At 41.7% G+C, this 14053-nt stretch overlaps 1 pseudogene; it reads left to right on the top strand.

The window, feature by feature from the left end:
- Positions 1–13325, top strand: part of LOC117515436 — a 40551-nt pseudogene extending 27226 nt beyond the window's left edge.
- Positions 13326–14053: the final 728 nt, after the last annotated feature.

The following is a 14053-nucleotide window of genomic DNA, read 5'->3' as shown; positions in this document are numbered from 1 at the left end:
GTCACCGACAGGCGTGGAAAACTCACGCATGCGCACGAGGGTTCAAGCATGTCTGACGTAAAAAACATATGAATGAAATCCATATGGTTTTTGAAAAATTAAAAGGACCTATACTTTATGGACAGCCCTCGTATGTGTTAGTTTTAAGTAATGTGCTAATTTTTAAGGTTTTGTGAGAACATGCTGTGCCCACCAGTGCATTATGGGTAGGATGATGTAATCTCAGTACGATCATGACAGGACAGTTGCATTTCAGACACTCTGTCAGGCTCCACGGATAACAGCATTAAACTCTAGTGCCTAAAACTCTCGTGAATATATTCTCTCGGTTTATAGACGTTGTTATTGTATTTGCGTTTGTTAAATTCCCGCAATTTAAATGTCGCAGACAGGGATTATCTGGAATTTTGTTTTCAATGCCTCTACTGGCCAGTAGTGTTCATGGCAGTATTCGCCCTAAGTACTAAGCGTCTGGGCACCAATCAACTTTTTGGCTTTGCAAATGGCTTTTTTTTTTTACAAATGAAGTTTTAAAAACAAAACAGCAAAAAAATAAATAACATTACAAGGACAGCTCTGCGGTGGCACAGCTCGCACAGGCACAGTGCGAATGGTTAGATGCTTGTAGCTTTTCAGCAGCATACCCTCATGATGGCCGACCAGAATAATATCAAACAGGTTTGCTTTTCATTGGACCATACGATCGGCGATCAGGAGGTGGTCCTGAGATGTTAAACGCAGCTTGTTACTCCATGTACACTACACGATGCAGGACGCCTCCGATTAACCTGAAACTCGGTCCAAAAATTCCTGATGAAAATCATCTCGCACAGTATAAAGCACGTTTTACAACGTCATAAAATGTGCGCACATTCTCTCCACATGCAAAACATTTTTGCGATGACACTTCAGGGCTCCGTTTAAAAATGCCTGTTTTTACAAATAAAAAATTGAATATTTTACAAAAGGACATTTATCTGTAAACACCAACACACGACATTAGCGTGTTGGTTTACATAATGAATGACTGAACCAATCAGTGTTTAGCAGAGGCACTTTTACCCAGAATCCTTTGGCTGTATTTGTTACAAAACCTCAGAATTAGTGCATTATTCAACATTAAAAGATATATGCTATATTTTAACTTTGTACAAATGACAGAATTGACATTAATGGAGTTATTCTATCGGTATTAATGTTATTTATAAATCAAAACCATAAGTCAATATGACTATTTTTCAAGACCTACGCCTGACCGGAGCATTGAGATTGAATAAAGAGCTTGCTTTATGGCTGCTCTGAGTGCCTCTATGCTGGGAGCTCTGTAGTAAACAAGAGCTTCCAGCAGGGGCAGAATGTTCAAAGAAAAAAGTGTAGTCTCATTGTTTGGGTCTGTTGTGTTTCTTTTAATATTAGTAGAAGCTATTGTGGCATTTAAAACTTAAATGGTTTTATTAGTAGTAAATGTACCAGAGGACAATATTGGAAATGATCTGTTATCGGTTATCTGTAACTTCCGATACATTTTTGGGTGGTTATTGTTTTATCTTTATCGAAGATAACTTTTCAGTTATCTGCTTATCTGCTATCGAAGTTAATTTTTTGGTTATCTGTGCCCACCACTGACTATACCACATTAGTTGGCTATCATAATAATTCCAAAAGTTAAAGTTTGGACTATCTATGACTGAATGTTCTGGAGTCCAGCGAAAAATCACGTCAGAAATTTGTCCAGCTTTTCATCATCAGCTCTTTATGCTTCCAGATGGCTTACAGCGTATACTGGATTGTTCTTTTTGTGTGTTGTCTCTGTTAGAAGAATTAGCAGTATCAATTAGCTCCTTCATATTGTTGTTGGCCAGTAACAAACTCAGCCCCCAGTAGTGTGAGCTAATGCGCGGTGGCTCGGTGTGTGTAATATCACATTTCATATAGCACCAAATTTACACGCTAAACAGAACTATTGCATGGTCATGAAACACAACGGCCAAATGGTATGAATATCCATGTCACGTGACATACAAGCCACCAATCAATGGCAAGGATCCACTCAGCCGTTGCATAATACATGATAGCACTGCTTTTCTTTGACCTGCACTTGTGAATGTGGCAGTCTCAGAGGCTTTTGAACATGTGCGCTCAAGAACTTTTTTATTAATTTAAAAGAAGTTTGAATGATTTTTTTTTCTTGATTTATAGTACTTTTTGATTTTTTCTCTGCTGCTATCCAAGTAAAGTCTTTTCATAAAAAGCTAAAATTTTATGTGCTGAAATTGGTTCAGTTTTTCATCGTGGCATTGGATATTTTCCAGGTATTTTGAAAAAACTAGATTCTAGAATTTACTATGTGGCACAGGCATGATTTGGAAAAATATGCCATGGTTTTGAAAACACAGCTAAACTGGCCATGTATCATGCTATTTTCAACAGCACCATGCTGTTTTTGGTGAGAAACCATCCAACCAACCTACCATCCACACTGGGAAAAAAAGTATGTTCAATTACATTAAAAAATATGTACATCGGTTGCACATATTAATGTTCTGTTTACTAAAATGATTAGTTATGCTCAATATACTGAATTCTTATTTCTTATTCTCATAGATCATGACTTTTTATGTTGATTTAAAGCTTTTCTTTTATGTTATGTATATGAAACTACCCTATGTTTAACCAACATGACTTTTTATGTTTAGTTTATTTAGTCATCATCTGTTAAAGCAACATGAGTTTTTTTATATAAAGTATATGCAGTGTTTTTTTATGTTATCAACCTAATCTGTTCAAGTAGATCTCACACTATTAAGTTATAAAGCTTCTGCATACATTGCTATTTCTGTATGTTGAGTTCTGTTATCTACATAAATTAATCCAGCCTAATCTCTCAACTCCAGCATTTACTACCATAAAATTTTCAAAAACATGAGGCATGAAGAAAAACATTTCTTTTACAACAGCTGAATTTTGTCAAAAAAATAAGACAACTTTAACACCAGACTATAAATCCAGTTTAGCACATCTCACTTGTTAGAACAGATCCTTTTCATTCACAAGGACAACACTTGTTGACAGGTTATCAAGAGTGGCATGATGAGAGTCCTTCTTCTACTGTTGGCAACCAGCTTATATGGAGCATACCACCTCCAACTGGACTGCAGTGTTGGTCAGGAGGCTAACATCACGCGGCTAACTGCTTCACTGGTAAAGTTTTTCCGTCCAGGAGGCGGAGTTTCCAGACAAAACATAACTACTTCTTTCTTTCTTACACTCAACAAAATATAAACGCAACACTTTTGGTTTTGCTCCCATTTTGTATGAGATGAACTCAAGATCTAAAACTTTTTCCACATACACAATATCACCATTTCCCTCAAATATTGTTCACAAACCAGTCTAAATCTGTGATCGTGAGCACTTCTCCTTTGCTGAGATAATCCATCCCACCTCACAGGTGTGCCATATCAAGATGCTGATTAGACACCCTGATTAGTGCACAGGTGTGCCTTAGACTGCCCACAATAAAAGGCCACTCTGAAAGGTGCAGTTTTATCACACAGCACAATGCCACAGATGTCGCAAGATTTGAGGGAGCGTGCAATTGGCATGCTGACAGCAGGAGTGTCAACCAGAGCTGTTGCTCGTGTATTGATGTTCATTTCTCTACCATAAGCTGTCTCAAAGGCGTTTCAGAGAATTTGGCTAGTACATCCAACCAGCCTCACAACCGCAGACCACGTGTAACCACACCAGCCCAGGACCTCCACATCCAGCATGTTCACCTCCAAGATCGTCTGAGACCAGCCACTCGGACAGCTGCTGGAACAATCGGTTTGCATAACCAAAGAATTTCTGCAGAAAACTGTCAGAAACCGTCTCAGGGAAGCTCATCTGCATGCTTGTTGTCCTCATCGGGGTCTCGACCTGACTCCAGTTCGTCGTCGTAACCGACTTGAGTGGGCAAATGCTCACATTCGCTGGCGTTTGGCACGTTGGAGAGGTGTTCTCTTCACGGATGAATCCCGGTTCACACTGTCCAGGGCAGATGGCAGACAGCGTGTGTGGCGTCGTGTGGGTGAGCGGTTTTCTGATGTCAGGGTTGTGGATCGAGTGGCCCATGGTGGCGGTGGGGTTATGGTATGGGCAGGCATCTGTTATGGACAAAGAACACAGGTGCATTTTACTGATGGCATTTTGAATGCACAGAGATACTGTGACGAGATCCTGAGGCCCATTGTTGTGCCATACATCCAAGAACATCACCTCATGCTGCAGCAGGATAATGCACGGCCACATGTTGCAAGGATCTGTACACAATTCTTGGAAGCTGAAAATGTCCCAGTTCTTGCATGGCCGGCATACTCACCGGACATGTCACCCATTGAGCATCTTTGGGATGCTCTGGACCGGCGTATACGACAGTGTGTACCAGTTCCTGCCAATATCCAGCAACTTTGCACAGCCATTGAAGAGGAGTGGACCAACATTCCACAGGCCACAATTGACAACCTGATCAACTCTATGCGAAGGAGATGTGTGCACGCATGAGGCAAATGGTGGTCACACCAGATACTGACTGGTATCCCCCCCAATAAAACAAAACTGCACCTTTCAGAGTGGCCTTTTATTGTGGGCAGTCTAAGGCACACCTGTGCACTAATCAGCATCTTGATATGGCACACCTGTGAGGTGGGATGGATTATCTCAGCAAAGGCGAAGTGCTCACTATCACAGATTTAGACTGGTTTGTGAACAATATTTGAGGGAAATGGTGATATGTGTATGTGGAAAAAGATTTAGATCTTTGAGTTCATCTCATACCAAATGGGAGCAAAACCAAAAGTGTTTGCGTTTATATTTTTGTTGAGTGTAATACAACCCCTGGCAAAAATTATGGAATCACCGGCCTCGGAGGATGTTCATTCAGTTGTTTAATTTTGTGATTACATCAGACATGCTTGAACCCTCGTGGGCATGCGAGAGTTTTTTCACGCCTGTCGGTTACGTCATTCGCCTGTGGGCAGTCTTTGAGTGAGGAGTCGTCCACCCGCTCGTCGATTTTTTTTTTCATGTTTAGGAATGGCTCAGAGACTGTTGCTTTGTTTGATAAAATTTTTTTCAAAACTGTAAGGCACAACTGAGTGGACACCATTCAATAAATTCAGCTGGTTTTCGGTAAAAATTTTAACGGCTGATGAGAGATTTTGGTCTGGTAGTGTCGCTTTAAGGACGGTCCACGGCGCCTGACGGCGATCTGCGCTTCGAGGCGGCAGCGTCTCGCCGTTTCAAGTTGAAAACGTCCACATTTCAGGCTCTGTTGACGCAGTAAGTCGTCAGAGAACAGAGAACTTTCAGAAGAAGTCGGCATGAGGAGTTTATTCAGGATCATTCCATTGTTAACGGTCATTTTGTAATGAAAGAACGTGCGAGGCAGAGTCGCATGTCGGGCTGGAACCGACCGCGGGGTGTCGTGGCAGGAAAAAAACACCTCCGTTGGAAATCTTAACGGGCAAGTTGGAACATGCCCAAGCTGTTAAACAATTTCTCAGTTACTCACTTGTTGAAAGCCATTAAAAGCCGCCTGAATTCTACAAATGGTTTTCAACACGGAGGTGTTTTTCCTGTCGCGGCGCACACAGATTTGCCGAGTCGTCACGGAAACGACTCGGCGAATTTGCGCGTACGTCTTTCATTAAAAAAATTGTCCTTAAACAGTGGAATGTCCGCATAAATTCCTCATGCCGGCCTCTTCTGAATGTTCTCTGTTCTCTCACGATGTCCTGGGTGAATTAAGCCTTAAATTAGGATGTTTTAAGCTCGAAACAGGCCGACGACAGCGCCTGGAAGCGCTGCAGGACGTCCCGCTCCGTGGGAATCCTTACACTGACAGAAACACCCCATAATCTCTCATCAGCTGTTAACTTTTCACAGAAAACCATCTTAATTTCTCGAATAGTGTCCACCCGGATATTCCTCACAGGTCCAGAAAAAAATTTTGATAAAGCAACGCGCGCCGTCTCGAGCAGCGTGTGAAACAAAGGAATTCAGCCGAGAGGGCGGGACCACATCTCACTCAAGGCCTGCCCACAGGGAAATGATGTCACCGACACGCGTGAAAAAACTCACGCATGCGCACGAGGGTTCAAGCATGATTGGTGTAATCGCATGTCATTCAAATCCATATAGTTAAAAAAAAAATAAAAGGGTCGGTTTATTATCTAAGAGACCTCGTATATACAAACTACATATTTGTACAGTGAACGATCCTTCTTTTCCCCTTTTTTCAGTGCATCCATCCATTTTCTATACTCTGTTGCTTCCATTAAGGGTCACGGTGTGGCTGGAACCTACCCAGCAGTCATAGGGCGTGAGGCGGGGTACACCCTGGCCAGCACGCCACATATAGACAGACAAATACATTCAAACATGCACGTGCACTTACTGTCGACCCCTTACCAGCTCCATTTGTTGGTAGGTTCCACCAATACAAGAACAAGAAGTTAGTCTACATAGCCCTGATTTGTTCTGATGTGTTGCTGAATTTCACTAAAGACACGCTGACAATAATTGGATCCTCACCTTATCAGAGTTAGTGTGGTAATGCTCGGACACTAAGTCTCTCCTTTTATAACATTTTTTTTCTTTTTTACCTTTGACTTTCAGGCTCCCTGAACCACAGCAATGAGAGGAGCAAGTGGGCCATTACCTTCAGCGTCTGTGACCTCTGGTCCATCACAGTGAAGGAAGAGGATGGACGTTTTTGGTCTTCAAACTGAAGGATCATCTCTGCCTCTACCGGCCTTTCACTTCCACCAGGGTGGAAGTACAGCGTTTCTGGACAGCCTGAGAAGATTTGTGTTGGTCAGCGAGTGAGTAATCCACAGCACTCAATTGTAATTGATAGCCACAAGACAAAATAAATTTTAGAATATAGGCTGTTGTGCATCTGCCTTTAGTTTCCATGTGCTGCAATATGCCATCTTTCCTCTAGTCCTTGCATTGATCCAGTCATATGATCACATATCTTTTGAATTTTGATGATAATTTTCCTCTGGAGAAATTGTTTGGGAATTCCCATGCAGTGGCTGGAGGTGCTGTATGAGTGATCAGTGAGCACATTTATCTGTGTGCGCACAGATAAATGTGGATGACCTGCAGTTATGAACTGCAGCTGGCCAGTGTATGTAGGTAAAGTTGGTAGATCAGAAACATATTTTATTTTATACACCCAACATGATTGTTAAATGGAACACGATTCTTCAGCTCAACAGCATTATAATGTATAAGGAAACCCTACTGCACATCTATGTAGACATTGGTGTTGGTCATTCCCCTCACCCCCCCCCAACCCCATCTTTTCCCCTTAAGTTTTTCTTAAAACTTTAAATGTTTCTAAAGCATTCACATCTCCATGTTTTCTTCACCTACATGTTATGTTGTTTTAATGTATGGTTGAAAAGCATCACTTTTTTTATTTTTTGCATATGAAGGAAGATTTTCTGTCTCTGCTGTCCGTGTATGCTGACAACGATAGTAGACTGTTTTTATTCCAAATTCCACCATGTTGATGTTACAGTGCATTGTAACCTTTGAAAAAAATGAGGGGTGGTGCTCTTCAAACGCTTGTCTCATCGTATCATGCCCCAGGAAAGGCTGCAATATCTTTACTTCACATTTTTGGGCATTAATTCTGATTATTTTCCACACAACCTTTGTGGAGAGACAGTTGCTAGCTGATGCAACTTTTCTTGCACCTAAACTAACAGAAGCATTGCTTTCATGTGGAACTGTTATGTGAGCACAGCGTATGTTCTGATTGGCCACTATAATCCCAAAAAATGTTGAGGTAGGTCTGGTAACTGTAACGTTCATAAATCTGTTCCTTTTATCTTGTTTTAGTGAAGTGAAGCTTCATCAGTTTTTGTGGGTGGTTCATCTGTGGAATGATAGTTTGTGATTGAATTCTGCTTTGAAACTTTTTTCCTCCCTCCAAGGTGTCATTCGGGATATTTATGAATTTGAGACATTTCATTACAAGGAAAGGGATTCGAAAGGGATTCTCTAACGTCTGTCTGGGTTTGTGGTTTGGCTCCCACAACATCACAGACATAAGCAGCCTTCCACCTGATGAACCAAATGTCATTTTAGATTATTTTCTGATGGACACAGGGATTATTTTTCTTTGTCTAAGCAAAGATAGCGGTTATTAAAGTTCTTATCAAAGCCATTCATAATAAAAAATTGTGTGCATCAAGTTTCTCAGGCACACAAATCCAGTCAGGATGATATCTTGGCAGGTGTTTCCTGCTGGCTGAACTGTCTTTGGGTTTGTACCTCACTGGATGAGAGGCCCAGATGGGTTTCAGTTTGTCAGTATGTCTGTAGCTAAATCTCAACAACTCGTTTTTTTTTTTTTTTGTTTGTTTGTTTTTTCCATATTTAGTGTCAAACTAAAGCCTAATGCCTGCCATATTAAAATGATGATAAATGACACAAAACCGTGACTTTTACTAAGCAGATCTTGGCTCATGGACAGATAACCACAAACCTCACCTCCAAATCGGAATAAAACTCATTTTTCAGCTTCTCCAACAGATGGACTATATCTGCTGGTACAACATCTTCTCAGCTATGTTTTATGTTTTCTTGATATGTTGAAGTCATGTTGAGGCTGTAGAGGTGTCAGTATCACAGTCTAGTGTCTAAAAAAATAAAACAAAAAAACAAAACATTACAGCACCATGAGTTTGTGTGTGTTTCATAAACAAGAAAATAATGCAACACTTGTTTTAAATTCCATTTTTCATCTGTTGAAGTAAAAGATCTAACGTTTCTTGTTTGCACATAAAGCCTTACTTTTCAACAATTTTGTCCACAAACAATGTTGCCACAGTTACTTTGAAAAGTTACTTTTTTAGTTGTTTTATACGGTTACTTTATTGGCAGCTGCTGACAACTTGTAACTAATAAGATAACTAGTAATCTAACTTGGTTACTCTTAAGATTGAATAATCAGCAAAGTAACAATTTCTTTCGCAGCTGCTAATGAAGTAACTATAAAGAAGCTGTAAAAAGTAAATCATAAAATAACTTTTCACAGTTACTGATCACAGTGCCTGGTGTTTGCCAATCATTTTATTTTATTTTTTCAAAGGGCTCCAGATGATGAAGCGTGTCTGATGGTCAGCACGCCAAACAAGGCTTTGTCACAGTCTTTTGAGAACCTTCTGGATGACAACAGTTATGGCCTTGTTAATGTAAGAAGCTAAACGTCATTAGTATCAACATTTGTCACTTTTCTAAAGTGTAAACTACTTTGTTTTCACAAGAGGTTAATCATGTTGTGATTATGTAGCGTCAAACAAAGATTTAGTTTTCTGTGTAAGCTTGTGTTTATCATTGATAGACTGTAAACTTTGGATGAGATTTTAAGAATTCAGTTTGTCTACCGCAGAAGTTCAAGAAGGACCCATATGTTGCAACGCTGGGTGGCTTCTCCAAGGTCACCAACTATATATTTGATGCTCTCCGTGGGTCAGAGGAGCAGCACCAGCGGCCTCCAGAGGAAGTGGCCGACCTGCTGGGTGAAGTCATCCCTGGACTTGAGATCAACCAGCAGGAGGAGCCAGGCTTTGAGGTCATCACCAGGGTGAGTGGAAGGTCATTGTTTACTTGTCATACGATGCTGACTTTGTGGGAATATCGAGGCTCCATCATGGAATTTTAGGGTTTTTCTGTACGTACACTCGGGGTGGGAAACTCCAGACACAATTCGGGTTACGATTCAAAAGACTGGGATTCGATTACAAATGGCAGGGCTGTGAAAACTCAGCAGATCCCCAGAATTCCATGGATTTCATCATGGGGAGGAGGGGGGGTGTTAGTGTTGTACTCTGTAATTGTGATATTCACTGAGTTTGTAAAATGCCTATTGCAATGCGTTCTTAATTTTTTTTACATTGTGCAATTTTTATAAATCCGCAGACACTGATCTGTATACAAGGTCTATTAGATAAGAAACCGACACTTTTTTTTTTTAACTATATGGATTTGAATGACGTGCGATTACACCAATCATGCTTGAACCCTTGTGCGCATGCGTGAGTTTTTTCACGCGTGTCGGTGACGTCATTTCCCTGTGGGCAGGCCTTGAGTGAGATGTGGTCCAGCCCTCTCGGCTGAATTCCTTTTTTGTTTCACACGCTGCTCGAGACAGCGCGCGTTGCTTTATCAAAATTTTTTCTGGACCTGTGAGGAATATCCGAGTGGACACTATTCGAGAAATTAAGCTGGTTTTCGGTGAAAAGTTTAACGGCTGATGAGAGATTATGCAGTGTTTCTGTCGGTGTAAGGACTTCCCACAGAGTGGGACGTCGTGCAGCGCTTCCAGGCTGTTTCGACCTGAAAACATCCTAATTTAAGGCTTAATTCACCCAGGACGTCGTGAGAGAACAGAGAAGATTCAGAAGAGGCCGGCATGAGGACTTTATGTGGACATTCCACTGTTTAAGGACATTTTTTAATGAAAGACGTGCGCGCAAATTCGCGAATCTGTGTGCGCCGCGACAGGAAAAACACCAAATGTCCGTTAACAATGGAATGTCCGAATAAACTCCTCATGCCGACTTCTTCTGAAAGTTCTCTGTTCTCTGACGACTTACTGGGTCAACAGAGCCTGAAATGTGGAAGTTTTCAACTTGAAACAGCGAGACGCTGCCGCCTCGAAGCGCAGATCGCCGTCAGGCACCGTGGGCCGTCCTTACGGCGACACTACCAGACCAAAATCTCTCATCAGCCATTAAAATTTTTACTGAAAACCAGCTGAATTTATCGAATGGTGTCCATTCAGTTGTGCCTTACAGTTTTGAAAAAATTTTGATCAAACAAAGCAGCAGTCTCTGAGCCATTCCTAAACAATGAAAAAAATCGACGAGAGGGTGGGCGAATCCTCACTCAAAGACTGCCCACAGGCGAATGATGTAACCGACAGGCGTGAAAAAACTCTCGCATGCCCACGAGGGTTCAAGCATGTCTGATGTAATCACACGTGATTCAAATCCATATGGTTTTTGAAAAAAATAATAAGGTCGGATACTTTTCTAATAGACCTCGTAATAGATACAAATCAGTGTCCACACAGAAAAATACAGTGAGGAAAATAAGTATTTGAACACCCTGTGGTTTTGCAAGTTTTCCCACTTAGAAATCATGGAGGGGTCTGAAATTTTCATCTCAGGTGCATGTCCACTGTGAGAGACATAATCTTAAAAAAACAAAAAAACAAACCAGAAATCACAATGTATGATTTTTTTTTTTTTTTATAATTTATTTGTATGTTACTGCTGCAAATAAGTATTTGAACACCTGTGAAAATCAGTGTTAATATTTGGTACAGTAGCCTTTGTTTGCAATTACAGAGGTCAAATGTTTCCTGTAGTTCTTGACCAGGTTTTCACACACTGCAGCAGGGATTTTGGTCCACTCCTCCATACAGATCTTCTCCAAATCTTTCAGGTATGGAGTTTCAGCTCCCTCCAAAGATTTTCTATTGAGTTCACGTCTGGAGACTGGCCAGGCCACTCCAGGACCTTGAAATGCTTCTTACAGAGCCCCTCCTTAGTTGCCCTGGCTGTGTGTTTGGGGTCATTGTCATGCTGGAAGACCCAGCTATGACCCATCTTCAGTGCTCTTACTGAGGGAAGGAGGTTGTTTGCCAAAATCTCACAATACATGACCCCATCCATCCTCCCTTCAATACGGTGCAGTCGTCCTGTCCCCTTTGCAGAAGAGCACCCCAGAGTATGACGTTCCCACCCACCATGCTTCACGGTTGGGATGGTTTTCTTGGGGTTGTTCTCATCTTCTAAACATGGTAAGTGGAGTTGATTCCAAAAAGCTGTATTCTGGTCTCATCTGACCACATGGCCGCCTTCCAGGCCTCCTCTGGATCATCCAGATGGTCACTGGTGAACTTCAAACGGGCCTGGACATGTGCTGGCTTGAGCAGGGGGACCTTGCTGCCCTGCAGGATTTTAAACCATGACAGCATCCATGTGTTACTAATGTATCTTTGTGACTGTGGCCTCAGCTCTCTTCAGGTCATTGACCAGTCCTCCTGTGTAGTTCTGAGCTTTCTCAGAATCATCCTTACCCCACAAAGTGAGATCTTGCATGGAATCCCAGACCGAGGGAAATTGACAGTCATCTTGTGTTTCTTCCACTTTCTAATAAATAATCATAACAGTTGTTGTCTTCCACCAAGCTGCTTGCCTGTTGTCCTGTAGTCCATCCCCAGCCTTGTGTAGGTCTACAGTTTTGTCCCAGGTGTCCTTAGACAGCTCTTTGATCTTGCCTATGGTGGACAGGTTGGAGTGTGATTGATTGTGTGAACAAGTGTCTTTTTATACAGGTAACAAGTTCAAACAGGTGCAATTAATGCAGAATAAGAGGGCTTCTAAAGAAACATTAACAGATCTGTGTGAGCCAGAAGTCTTGCTGGTTGGTAGGTGTTCAAATACTTATTTGCAGCAGTAACACAAATAAATATTAAAAGATCATACATTGTGATTTCCAGATTTTTTTTTTAGATTATGTCTCTCACAGTGGACATGCACCTAAGATGAAATTTCAGACCCCTCCATGATTCTAAGTGAGAGAACTTGCAAAACCGCAGGGTGTCAAATACTTATTTTCCTCACTGTACCTCTAAGCATGGCTGTTACAACAGCTGTCATAAAGCGGGACTGGTTGGTTGTTACAGCAATGCTGAGTGCCTGCAGCAAGATGCTGTCTTAAGCAAAAAGTAGCATGTGGATGTCGCATACTTTTAGAGCCATCACATTTTTAAAAGAAGAATTTTGCAGTTTCTTTGTCACAAAGTGATGTCAGACAGAGGGAAGGTGGCGAGAAAGATGGTGTGAAAAAGTTGATAAGGAATAAAGAATCTATGGAATTAGCGCTGGCTTAAATGTATAGTTGTCTTCATTAAACACATCTGAAAGATAAAAGAAACCGGGAAAAAGTGAACTGCATCTTATACTCTTATATTCCCAATCCCCCTGTGTGCACCACCTGTGTAAGTTTGGGCTCATGCACAGTGGACTTCATACAGCTTGTTCCTGCATTTATGTGCACTTTCATCACGATGCACAGGCATGCACACACTCACTATAATTAAACCAGAAACTCACTTTGTGATAATGGTAAAACTTTGTTGCAGTGCTGATTTAGTAGCACTCTTAAAAGTGCAGAAAACATGGCCTGTGCCATCTGTTCTCATTGTGTGTATTTTCCCTTTAATTGTACTTTAGGTCAGCAGGATCAATTGAGCATGCAGTGTACTCCATACCATCATGTGCCAAAGTGCATCTTACAGCCTTTCAAATTTCACAAAACTGACTAAATTTATGGCCCGGTCACACAGCATACGATGATTCCTGAACGAAGGGAAAAAAGTAAAGAAGTCACAATTTGTTGAGAATAAGTGGATGAACGAGCTTTATCACCAAACAGCCTGTGAATCAAGAGTGCAAAAGGGATAAAAGAGGAACAAAATAAAACCAAAGCTAATGTTGATCTCCACAGTTTAAAAGAAATGCACCTGAAGCAGTGTGTGTCTGCATCTCTGTGTTCCAAGACTCGGTGCTGGGATGGACCTCTGTAGCGCCTGAGTCCTAGAGAAACTGCAAACAGAAGTGCATGATCTGACCCACTGTGGAGCTCTGTGTGCACATCGGTGGATCCACCTGCTCTGGTTCTCTAATGCGATCCGCTGATGCAACCACTCGCTCTGTTCACTTCTTCATTACTCAACTTTATGAGCTGCACATAGGTGGGAGAGAGAGACAGGGAGAGGAGAGAGAGTGAGAGCACTGTCTGTCACTCTCTCTGCCTTTTTTTTTTTTTTAACCCTCTTGTTTCTGACCTCCTGTGTGTGGATCGGGAGGTCTGGGCGGCTTTGCTTGAGCTGCTGCCCCCGCGTCCCGACTCCGGATAAAGCGGAAGAAAATGGATGGATGGATGGATGTTTCTGATCACGGGGCTGGGCTGTGTGATC

Source organism: Thalassophryne amazonica, chromosome 8, assembly GCF_902500255.1.
Source record: "Thalassophryne amazonica chromosome 8, fThaAma1.1, whole genome shotgun sequence".
NCBI classification, from domain to species: Eukaryota; Metazoa; Chordata; class Actinopteri; order Batrachoidiformes; family Batrachoididae; genus Thalassophryne; species Thalassophryne amazonica.
This window is presented reverse-complemented; position numbering and strand designations above follow the sequence as displayed.